The following is a 12,692-nucleotide window of genomic DNA, read 5'->3' on the forward strand; positions in this document are numbered from 1 at the left end:
ACTCAATGGTTCACAATTGTAACATCCACTTAATTGTGTAAAATGTTATGTTTAGTGATAATTTTTTGATGCATTCATTTTTCTTGAGAGCCGTAACTAGAAATGTTATAAATTAATTTTTGATTTGTAACATTATTTTTTCTTGTAACGGTTCTTTATGAAAATCAATGTATTGAAATAACTCGAATTCCCAAATTTTTTCTTTTTTCTTTCTGTTTATATGGTAAAGTAATAATCTTTTTAATTGTAAGATTATGTCATAAAGTGAACAATAAAGATAAGGTTGAAATAAAAGAAAATAAAAATACATTAATAGATAAGAAAAAAAATATTTAAGAAAAATATAATATGAACTTATAAGTCCAATGATGTTGAAAGATATATCAATCTATAATGTGTTCAACCTATAATGGATAAAGTTGGTAAAGATTCTTAACTTTTTTTTTTTTTTGATTTGTTGCTACAAGCTAATTTTGTATTTAAAAGGCATTTTATTGAATCATTAATATTCAAATTAAATTCTGTTTTAATTTCTCTTTAATCAAATCAAAATATTGAATTTTATTTTAAAAATGAGGATTCAATTTGTCTTCTAAGTTCACATATTATTAGAGTCAATTCAGTTATGATCTGTGACAATCTATAATTGTTAAAATGTTTGAAATATATAAGTTTTGATCATTACATGTTTGAAATATATAAGTTTTGATCATTACATGTTAAAGACTACTGAGACATGAATTTTAAAGTTTCTTCGATGATATTGTATTTATGAGATAGATATGGTCAAAGAACAATTATTAATTGTACCAAAAAAAAAAAAGAACAATTATTAATATTTCGGTTAATACTCTTTTTGATATAGGTTCAAATCCAATATAAACAACTTTTAGAGACTGCAAAATTTTCAGCTTTCAATCGATTGATCCCTCACCATAATCGTACTTTAACTACTGAAATGGTTAAGCCATGTCGCGGAAACTTACATTTGGTATCATGGTGCATTAAATGTGAAAGTAAATTTAGTTCCTTAAACATGCATTTCTTTTCAACAACTTACCTTTTTTTATGTTGTCATATATAGTCAATTGTTCATTTGTCTTTACAATGTTTTGGGATGGTTCATTAGAGCGAGCAGATGAATTGAAAAAGTCACTCACTGTTCATATCTAAGCCAAGCTATTAGAGAGAGCACTCTGGAATTGATGTAAACAAGTGGATGAATTTGTTCTTAACATCAACATGCATGTTATAATTATAACGAAGAACAGGTTACTATAATATTACTCTAACTATATAACATCTCACAACTGAAAAAGGATGAATGGTGCAATGGCTTGATTAAAGTGAATCCATTACCATAAACAACATCATAAACAAGGAAGGCTTGAACCATATAATTTTTGCATTATTTGTTTTTGTGTTTGCATATTAAAATGAAATTCTGTTAAATGTGGCAATGTTTGTCCTTTTCTCTCTCTATCACAATCCATTCTTAGTAAAACTATATGGTTCAAAGTGAAGAGTTTGTCAAGTAATTGTATATGTACGTTACACGTTGGTTACATGCATTAAGTATCAACAAGTTTATAATAAATTAATGAAAACTTTGAGAGGAAGAAATGTGACCCTTAAGAATTGGAGTGATTCTTAAAGGAAGTTGCGGTACTTCCGATCTTCCATTGACTTTGTATCTTCTAGGTATATATGCTCCCAATTGAAAGAGTGTGACATTTCTCGAATATCTACTTCTTTGTTCTCAGAAATATGACATATAAAATAGCTAGAAACATGAGCAGAAGAAAGAACAAGACATATAAAATAGTTTGGTTACAACAGTCCCACATTGATAGTGCTTTAACAACCAACACCAAGACTTACCTATAAAAGACCCTTGTATACATGTTGGCAAAGTAATTGTTCTGAGCCAATGATTCTCATTGTGCAGTCCACTTTATTTATAAAGTTGATTGTTAATAGTATCTTTTGGTGCATTGATTTTAGAAAAAAAACATCAGTTGCATTAAAAATTAATTTTAATTTTTATTGCAATTGCTATTTTTTTTCCTATAATCAATGTAAAAATAAATGAGTCCCTAAATTTTTTAATCTTTCTTCTTTTTCTCTTGTTGAATAGAATTAAAGGTAAACATGTAGAAAGATCATAGTTTGAAATTCAATATTTTTTTTTTATGGTGGTTGGGGTTTGATCCTTGAACTTTGCATATCTTATGCATTGTTTCTACCAACTGAGTTAAGCTCACGAGGATGTTCGAAATTCAATTTGATCATAGTTCTAATTTTGACATCTTTGATGAGTAATGTTGATAAATGGATAAGAAATTTCATTTGGTCAATGGAAATTTACCAAAGAAAATTGGTTAATGTTGCTTGGCTTAAACTTAGTTCTTCCATTAAGGAGGGGGCCCTTGGAATTGGATCTTTCAGACAGATTAACGAGGCAACATCTCACTTCCAAGTCCAAGATCAGTGCTATATTAGAGATAATTTTTGGCATGGCTATTGACTTTCTACTCTAGAATGGATTCATTTTATGGATTCATTGAATGTCCCTAATAACAGGCATCAATTTCTTCAGGCTAAAGTGGTAACTTTCATCTATTTTAGAGTCTATTTTACAACGTTTTTCTACCTTAGTGCAGATGTTGCAAAACATCCATGTTCCTAATTTTCAATGTGATAATAACTTGATTTGGAAGTTTTTCAATAGTGATTCTCGTCAATTTAGAGATGCCTATCTTTATTATAAACCAACATATTCCGCCGCCTTCAAAGTCTCTGCTTATTTGGATATTAATTCACAAATCCTCTGTCGATCTTATCTGTGATGCAATAAGATCTTATCTATACTGAGGTTAATGTTATTTGGTTATGCAGAAATAAGTTGAGATGTGATAACAAGGTTATCAATTGGTGCTCGACATTTAAGCACATTTATTCCAACACTTCTTTATTTATTCCAAAGTACTTGGTGCTCGACCATATATTATCTGGCAATTGAACAAGGATGAATGGTGCAAAGACTTGATTAAAGTTAATACAATGCCATAAACAACACTACCATATATTTGTGTATTGTTTGTTTTTTGTAGTTTCGGATTAGATATATGATAATGGCAAATACATGATGTATTTAAAATGATTCTGTTATATGTGACACAATTTCATCTTCCTTAACATTATAATTTATGTTTCAATTGCAACATTGGGTTTCTTTTTCAATAGGCGCTGTTTGGAAGACTTGGTAGATTTTCCAGGGGTAAACCTTGGGACATGAGTAATTGAATGGTTCTTAAAAGAAAGTTTAGATACTAGCTCAGACCCTCCATTAATCCAAATTGAACAAATTCAAAGTTCTAAATAATAGCATATTTAGATTCGAAACTTGATATGTTAAATAATTCGTTAAACTTGGTTTATAAATCAAACGAGTCGTAGGTATCTGAATGTCATTCCTGATTTCTAACTGTGGCATTTCTCCAATATCTTCTTCTTTGATTCGGTTAACGACGGCGATGTCTCTGAATTTGGATAGTACTGATATGCATTGGTGGTTGGGGTCTATAATTCCTTTGGGAGAAGGAGAAGCATTCTCTTTAACCGGTTCATTATTTGAAGAGGTAGTGGTAACATCAACATCACAATATTAGTCTCATAACCAAAAATAAACTCACCCTTATTAGTGGTAGATAGAACATGTTTTTGGGAGTATTTGGATTTGCGTCTTCCTCACATTTCTCGTGTACTGATTTGCTATGACCGTGAATTTTGTGAAGATAGAATTCAAGCTTCTCTCTATACGCACGTTTGATGCCTTGAGTTTTATATCAGTACCTATTCAATACTCTGCAACCTAATCAATATACTTTGTAGAAGCTATAGTTTCCTGGATTTAAACTCAGAACCTATTTTAATTTATTTTCTATGATGCCATATTATGCACTCATCCCTTTACAATGTTTTGGGATGGTTGTTCAAAATCCAGCATTCTCCATTGATAAGTACTCAATAATTTGTGCATTGGTTGCAGATTAGATATATGATAATCGTAAATATATATGAAATTATTATGTTAAATGTGATAATGTTTCATGTCCATCTAATAAAGCTCTTGATCTCGCTTAACATTACACTTTATATCCTCAATTTTTTCTTCAGATTCTCTCTCTATCACAATCTATTTTAACCAAATTTCTGCTAAAGACTTTGATTTGTTTAAGGAATTGGATTTATTTGCAACATTTGATTCCAGCGGAGAAGCCTTGGGAATGGAGTCATTGAATGGTTCAAAGTTTTAAAGAATACTATATGCAAATTCTCAGCACCAATACATGTATAATAGTCCCACATCGATGGTTTTGAAAAACAAGAGGGAGATTAAACTGTTCATTAGTAACAATTTTTGGTGCATTAGTTTATGTGTAATATGGCAATGGGAAAGATTGATGTTATTAATTAAATTTTGCTATGCCATTTTATTTTTCCTTTACTGTTGAATAGGATTGGTGGTAATTGTCAACAAATTTTATCCACAAATTCTAGTCACAGTTTTTAAAATTACCGAATAGAATTGCTATGCTAGTTTTTCGTGTGTGATTTTCTCTACCTTTTGTTATTGTCATTTTGTCAATCTACCAAAGAAATAAATAAACGGTTGTAATCAAATAGAGGTGATATTTGATTGTAAACTAAATTTTGTCTTAACCAAATAAAATGAATCCATTGTATGGGTCATGAGTATAATCCATTTCAAGATAGAATCAAGTCCAAGTTGACTTTTTCTATTGTTTGTTCCTATTTGATAATGGTAACAAGATCAGTGCTATCACAGATAATACTTAGTAGCTTTTTGGTAATGAAAACAAGATCAGTGCTATCACAATTAATTTTAAATGGTGGATTAATCATTGAATGTCCCTAACAATAGGTATCAATTTCTTCAAGCTAAAGTGGTAAAATTCATCTATAATCATAAGTGGTACATTATGGAGTCTATTTTATAAGGTTTTTCTACCTTTGGTGCAGATGTTGCAAAACACCCATATTCCTAATTTTCAATAATGAATATCTTCAATTTAAGATAAGTCAATAATGAATATCTTCAATTTAAGATAAGTCTTTGCTTATTTGGAGATTAACTCACAACGAGCTTCCCATTGCTTATTTTTTGCATATTGTTAGCTTTTGCAAAGGCAGCAGAAGCAATAAGCTCAAGACAGAAAATTAAGGTTCAAAATCTGGTGGAGAAGAAAGAAGAGAAAAAAAACCAGAAAATCAAAAGACAATAAAGTTTTGAGAACAAAGTACTAAAAGCTAAGATACTTTGATACATTAAGCTGAAACATACACTACAAATATATAGAGCCAAGCCATAAGCTTGCTTGTAAGACTAAACATAAAATCTGCACTAAATCTACTCTTAAGCACTAGTCATCATTACTTAAGAACACTAGGCATCATTAACTAGGACTGCTAGGACTGCTTTACTTACTAAATAAGCAACAATCTAATTATGACACTTAAACAAACAACACTTTAATTATGACAGAAAAAACAGCAACACACAATTAATTAATGACAGAAAAATATCAATCTCCAACACTCCTCCTTGATATTTTTCTTGAAAAAACTCCAAGCATTGGTCTCATCTTTCCAACCTTCATCTGACAAAACTTCATTTGCCAAATTTCTGTATCTGTTGCAGCGGAAACACGTTGAGCTTTAGTTGATGATTGGGTGATCCTTTCTTGCTTCTTCGAACTCCAAACAGACACAACACGACCAAATGAAAAAACACAATCAGATGCAGTCTTGACATCGTCGCTTTCTGCATAATCCAGGAGGTCTCCACTTTCATTTTGAAAAAAACACAAGTCATAAACAGAGGCATCAACAACATTACAAGCAACATCCTTTTCTATAATCTTTTTCTCCTCCTGCATGGTAACTTTATAACCCTCAAAATTAGCATCTTCAGTTTACCTCACAGTCTCTAACATAGCAATATTGCATCTAGCATAATTGCCATCCAAAGTTCCCCTTTTTCGAGCTGAAAAATTTGCTTCAACTCTACTTGGAAAAACACGCAAAATGTTTGCTTCCACTCTACTGGAAAGCTTTTGCCTCTCATTTCAACAATCATTAATTTAGTTCCAGAAGGATAAAAAATAATGCATTTCATATCCTTAAAAAGCAAAGAATAATTTTTCTCCATCATTTGTCCAACACTCAAAAGACTATGATTTATCTTAGGTACAAATAAAACATCCGAAATATATTTTATAACTGAGAGAGTTTCAACAGCCACAACTCCTTTGCCTTTGACCTCAACATGTTGTCCATTGCCAATGACAACTTTGGAGTAAAAAGATTCATCAAGTTCTTTAAACAAACTAACATTGTTAGTCATATGATTGGTGCATCCACTATCTATTAGCCATGTTTCTTTGCTACTACATGCTAAATAGCAAGAAGCCTTAAACAATTGCTCCTCATCTTCTTGGTGGTGCTCAACAACTCGGGCTTGTTGTTCCTGCTGGTTTGTTTTGTTTTTGCAAACCTTCTCCACATGACCAAGTTGGTTACAAGCTCTACATTTAACTCCTGGCCTGTACCAACAAAACTTATCTAAATGAGTATCTTTTTTGCAATGTGGACAAGGTGGAAACTTCTTTTTCCCAAAACTTTTAAAGCTTTGGTTTTTGCCTTTGTTGCTGGCCAAAAAAGCATCTTCAACATTTTCTTCCATCCTTAAAGATCTTCTTTTTTCAGAAGCTTGCAAAGCATTAACAAGCTCTGCAACTGTGATTTCGGAAAAATTCTTATTTTCTTCAAGAGATGAAATTTTTGCTTCAAACATCTCTGGAAGACACACCAATATTTTTTCAACAACTCTTTGATCACTAAGATCTTCTCCCAACAATCTGATTTGTGTAACAACTTTAGAAATTCTGTCAGAAAACTCTCTAACAGTTTCAGTTTCTTTCATTTTTAGTGCTTCAAACTCTCTTCTCAAGTTCAGCACTTTCATTTTCTTTGTTCTTTCACTTCCTTGGTACTCCTCTTTTAGCTTGTTCCAGGCTTCTTTTGCAATTTCAAGATTCAAAATCTTGATAAAAATATCATCATGTAGAGCTGCATGTATTATGGCAAGAGCTCTACCTTCTTTTGCCACTTCATCACTATGATTTTTTATTTGAGCTAATGTTGGGTTGTTTGGGAGAGGTGGTGGGTTGTTGCCATTTTCAACCACGTCCCATAAACTTTGAGCTCTCAAATAATTTTTCATTTTGACAGCCCACAAATCATAGTTTTCTCCTGAAAACACAGGAGGTGGAGGTAAAGAACCACTATTGGAAGCCATTTTTGGTGTTTAAAAGTTTTTTTTAAAGGTTTTTGTGAAGGTTTTCTTGCTAGTTTTCTCTCACCCTCAAAGTTTTACACTAGTTTTCTAACCTCACAAACCCGTTAAGATCAATGGGGCTCTTGATACCACAATTAGCTTTTGCAAAGGCAGCAGAAGCAATAAGCTCAAGACAGAAAATTAAGGTTCAAAATCTGGTGGAGAAGAAAGAAGAGAAAAAAAACCAGAAAATCAAAAGACAATAAAGTTTTGAGAACAAAGTACTAAAAGCTAAGATACTTTGATACATTAAGCTGAAACATACACTACAAATATATAGAGCCAAGCCATAAGCTTGCTTGTAAGACTAAACATAAAATCTGCACTAAATCTACTCTTAAGCACTAGTCATCATTACTTAAGAACACTAGGCATCATTAACTAGGACTGCTGGACTGCTTTACTTACTAAATAAGCAACAATCTAATTATGACACTTAAACTTAAACAAACAACACTTTAATTATGACAGAAAAAACAGCAACACACAATTAATTAATGACAGAAAAATATCAATCTCCAACACATATTCTGGTTTCACAATGCAACTTGTGTTATACGAACGTGAAATACATCCAACATGTTTTCTTGGAGAATGAGGTAACAAGTTATCATTAAATTGTAGATGCCACAATTATCATATGTTTCTGCCACTTGGTTATTGATCCTATGAATGGATGAGTTGAAAGGATTGGTGCTCCTTTGGACAGCCATCTTTATAGTACTGATCAACATATGAAATTTTAGAAACACAAATGCATCAAATAAATTGTGATAAACAAGAGATTCGAAAGAAAGGTCAAAGACATTACTCAAGAATAACAACTCCAATATCATAAGCAAAAAAAGAGGCCATGACATTCTGAAATCTGAGGAGCTGATAAATCTGTCTACTTCCCTTTCATTTAGAGAAAGCAAAGATTGACAACTTTTGTTAAATGTGACATTAATGTTTCATGTGCTTCTAATAAAGCATCATCATCATTCTCCTCTTCCTTAGATTATTGGATTGCATCTTTGGAGAGACTGCACAATGCAGAATATGTTCCTAATAGCAGAATTTTCATCTTTCATGTGATTGATCGCCCCCATAATTTTACTTTAATTACTGAAATGGTTAAACCATGTCGCCTAAACTTATATTTGGTAGTGTAATATCCATCCATGAGATTTTTTTTTTTTAAAAAAGGGCAAAAAGGTAACTTCCCCTTTAATACCATAAAAGTGGGTGTCTTGAGAATTCTACACAATTCCACTCTTTTTTCTTTCTAAAAATATCATAATATTTTCCCCCTTCTTTCTCAAGAAACCTATCGGCCCTCTTATCTTCTTCTCCAACCCTCACCAAAATTTTAATTAACCAAGCTTTAAAACAATACACAATCCTTCCTTTGTAATTCTTATGTAAACTCACCTATAGTTTCAAGTCTAAATCCTTTCCTTCCTTCCTTTTAATTGAGGTCGAAGCTCTCTCCCTCTCATTACACTTTGGTTTCAGTTACAATTCAAGGTAGAGGAGTGCAGGCATGCTTGTTTTGTCTCTGATCATGGCTTAGTGGGTGTTCAGAAGCTAAGAAACAACAAGGATGTTGGAAGCTAGGGTTGGGTTTTGAGCTAAAATTAGGTATGTTTGGATTATTAAATTTAAGTTGTTTTATGGAATAGGCTAAGGCAGTAGCTTATGTGTTTGATTGAATAAGCATGATGGAATATTAAGAACAAGAAAAGATTGATTTTTAGGGCAGAAGCAAAGTAGTGGATTTAAGCCATAAGCTGTTTTGGCACATAAGTGATTATTTAGAGTTGTTGTTTGGGCTGCTATAAACTAAGGGATAATAACAAGTGGTATATGTATGGTTTTTGAGATGTTATTATGTTTGGAATGATAGAATAAAAGCTTGAGTTATCTTATGAATGGTTAATGTTGTGTAGATGTTTTTGGATATTGTTGGTACTATCTTGAGTTGTTAAGAGCAAGGATTAGGGACTAAGCGTGAGCTGCTGCTTGTTTACGTGGGTACAGATGTGAGTATGCATGTTTAGAGAAAGGCAAAGTTTGAAGCTGTATTTGGTGTTAAGTTCGTATGGACAATTTCGTTTGTATATTTTCCTGTGTAACCTGAAAGTAAATAATTGTTGAAGTTTTAGATTCTTCATTCAATTCCCTTCAAATCGGATATAAATTTCATGTGATTCTGATTAGTAATGAACTCGAAAAGTGTGTTTGAAGTTGGATAATTCTGCTGGAAAACGGCTTACGGGTTTTGTCATGATTTTTGCGAAATGAGCTAAATTGTGGATTTAGACTAGTTAGAAAGGTGCAGAATTGAACGCCTATGATTAATAAGAGTTTTGATCGAAGTTTGGGATGAATTCGGAACACGCAGAAGCCATAAGCTGCAGTTAAGATGTTTCGGGGAAAAGTGCTTACGGAGCACACCGGGAGCTTAATTAGGACTCAAGCAGTGCGGAGACTTCAGAAGATGTTAAGATTGGAAAAATTGTTACCCTGCTTGCTCTCCGGGAGTGTTTGAAGAGAAAATATAGTTGGTGCGCCATAACTGTGAGTTGATGACGATCATTATCGCTTATTTTCAATATCGTTATTATTGATATTTTTATGGTTTTATATGTCGAAGTATTTAAAAAAAATGGGAAACACACCTTTCGAATATTTTTCTCGTCTTGATACATGTTTTAAGTCGGTGATATTATTGTGGTCGCTATTTAGATTTTATCTATGACTTATAAGCAAAGAATTGCAAATTGGGATTTAATTGTATGCTTGGCCAAGTTTGATATTTCACGAATTGTGTTTTTAAAGCTATATGTTTTGAGAAAAATGATTATCATTGCGACGACCTAGGTGCACCTAGTATGTGATTTCAATTAGGTAAAGTTACCCCGTTAGATGGAGCCGCCCCAATGGAATGGCCACCATTAGGAGGAGAGGGCTATCAATGAGAGGTAAACTCCCTAATTGAAGATGTTTTACACTTTGTTTTGAGTCGAGAGAAAAGAGCTATCCGTTAGATGGAGCCGCCCCTATGGAAAGGCCACCATTAGGAGGAGAGGGCTATCAACGAGATGGAGCTAGTTCTCGATTCACCCATTTTGATTATTTTTACTAAATGGAGTTTTCTATATTTTCTTTAAAGACTTTTATCAAGATTTTCGACAATATATTTTTAAAGGCTTTTGTTATGATTTTCGGCGATATATTTTCTAAAGGTTTGTAATCTTATTTTCACCCCTTTACGACATTGGACTCAGAAATATTCTTATTTGATTTTGGATTAATAGAATTTTATACGGTTACTAGTTTGTAAATGAGCATTAGATTTTGAGAAACTTAATTACTCGTGCCCATGTGTGTTTCCTTTCTAGTTAGTGATGATTGTTGTCTCCTCACTAAGTCTTTATGACTTACCCCTTTTTCTTATATTTTTACAGATTCAAAGTCAATTGCGTAGAAAGCTTCTAGCAGGGTTAAAGATCTATCAGTGTCACTTTTGGTAGGCCCTCTTGGTTGGTTTCTCTTTCTATATTTATATTTCAGTGTCCATTGATGTATCTGCAGCTATTTGGAAATCTAGGATGTGTTATTCTGAGTTGTACAAGTATGAGAAAAATGTTAACTGAGATACTGGATGATAAAACAAGTTTTTAAAACAGGATTCATATCTTGGAAATGTTGAATTTACAGGGGAAACTATGTCGAAATTTCAGTAAATATTTTTATTGAAGTGAAAACCGAATTGGAATTGTTTTTATTTTATAGTTTGTCAAGATGAATCAATAGGCTTGCCGGGCTAGAATGTTCTAGTTCGTGCGCCGGTCACGATTAGTGTTTTGGGTCGTGACAGGTAGCAACTTGGATGAGATTGCAAGTCTGTTAACAGCAAACTTTTCATTGTTTTGGTACCACTTTTCATCCTAGTCTGTTCTTATCATCCACTTGCATGTTATAGTAATGAGGGTAAAAGTAATACAGGAACAGTACTAAGGTGCAAAAGATAACTCTTCGTAACTTCAAATGTAAATTATGTATCTATCTTATTATTCAAGGTAATACAAAACAAAGGATAAAACTTACTAAATCGACCATATTGTTATATATGAATTCGGTTAACTACGGGGATGCATCTGAATTGCGTTTGACAAACATTTAAAATAGTTTGGTTTCAATAGTCCCACATTGATAGTGCAGAAACATCCAAGAGGAAGATTTACCTATAAAACAACCTGTATACATTAGAAATATGTAGACACAATAGCCAACATTGTGTTGTCCACTTAGTTTAAAACAATGTTGATTAGTAATAATTTTTGGTGCATTGATTTTTGAGATGTAACAAAATATTTTTCTTTTTGTCTTGAATGAAGTTCATCTTATCACAGTTTGAAATTTCATTCAGCTTGCACTTTGGAGTTTGGTTTACACAATCCAACATCAATATTCAATAGTTCTTAAACAATCAAAACGGGACCCCTCTTTCAAAAAAAAAAAAAAAATCAAAACGGGACCTTTAAAATTTGGCTGGGTGACTATTGGGACCCAAACTTAATTGATGAAAATGTTCAGTAATAATTTTGGTCCATGAAACACGAACATTGAATACGGCACTTCGATACCGATATTTCAATAGAAATGGAGGTAAACAGTCTACAAGTCCTTATTATAAAAAAATTGAATCCTTGAACCTTTGCTTTCTCTATAAAAATGCACGCATTGTGCGAATCTAAATTAAAACGTATTCGTCTAAATAAAGTATGTTTAGTTTATAAAGTTCATCATGAGGGAATTTCATGATAACCCAATGTAATATCCCGCCTATCAGCATCATTATATTACCTGTGATCGTGCCAGAGGAAATAATTCATGGAAAGTAAGCTAATGGTTAATATTTTATGGGATGTCAGCTTTTTACGGGAAAAGTATCAGAGTCATTTTAAACACGTTCAAGGCAAGGGCAAAATGGTAAATTCACGTGGAAAGGATATTTATTTGGATTTTGGGCAAAATATCTCATTATCCTCATCTCTTTCTCTCTCTAAGTTGGGAAGCAACTCTCTCTTCCTTCTCTCTACTCTCCATCGCCCTTCTCTCTTCTTCACCACCAATCTTCCCAAGTTTTTCCCTTCTCTTCCATGATGAGATTTCACCTTACCCTCTCATGTTATCACAAGTTTGTGCAAGCTAGCTTTAGGTTGAATCTCTTCTTTTCTCTTATGAAGTTCATCCCATCTTTCCTTCTTGAAAGAAGAAT

General features: G+C 32.6%; 1 long non-coding RNA gene and 1 pseudogene across 1 annotated transcript; one reads left to right on the top strand and one right to left on the bottom strand.

The window, feature by feature from the left end:
- Nucleotides 1-5,311: 5,311 nt before the first annotated feature.
- LOC146916720 (uncharacterized) lies at nt 5,312-7,939 on the bottom strand (annotated as a pseudogene).
- A 663-nt stretch (nt 7,940-8,602) lies between these two features.
- LOC146916721 (uncharacterized) lies at nt 8,603-11,195 on the top strand. Its single transcript, XR_015015242.1, has 2 exons — nt 8,603-9,985; nt 10,876-11,195. It is a non-coding gene; the product is annotated as an uncharacterized LOC146916721 (long non-coding RNA).
- Nucleotides 11,196-12,692: the final 1,497 nt, after the last annotated feature.

The sequence above is a fragment of the Medicago sativa genome, chromosome 6 (genome assembly GCF_051527215.1).
Source record: "Medicago sativa cultivar Bolivia chromosome 6, Bolivia_mono, whole genome shotgun sequence".
NCBI classification, from domain to species: Eukaryota; Viridiplantae; Streptophyta; class Magnoliopsida; order Fabales; family Fabaceae; genus Medicago; species Medicago sativa.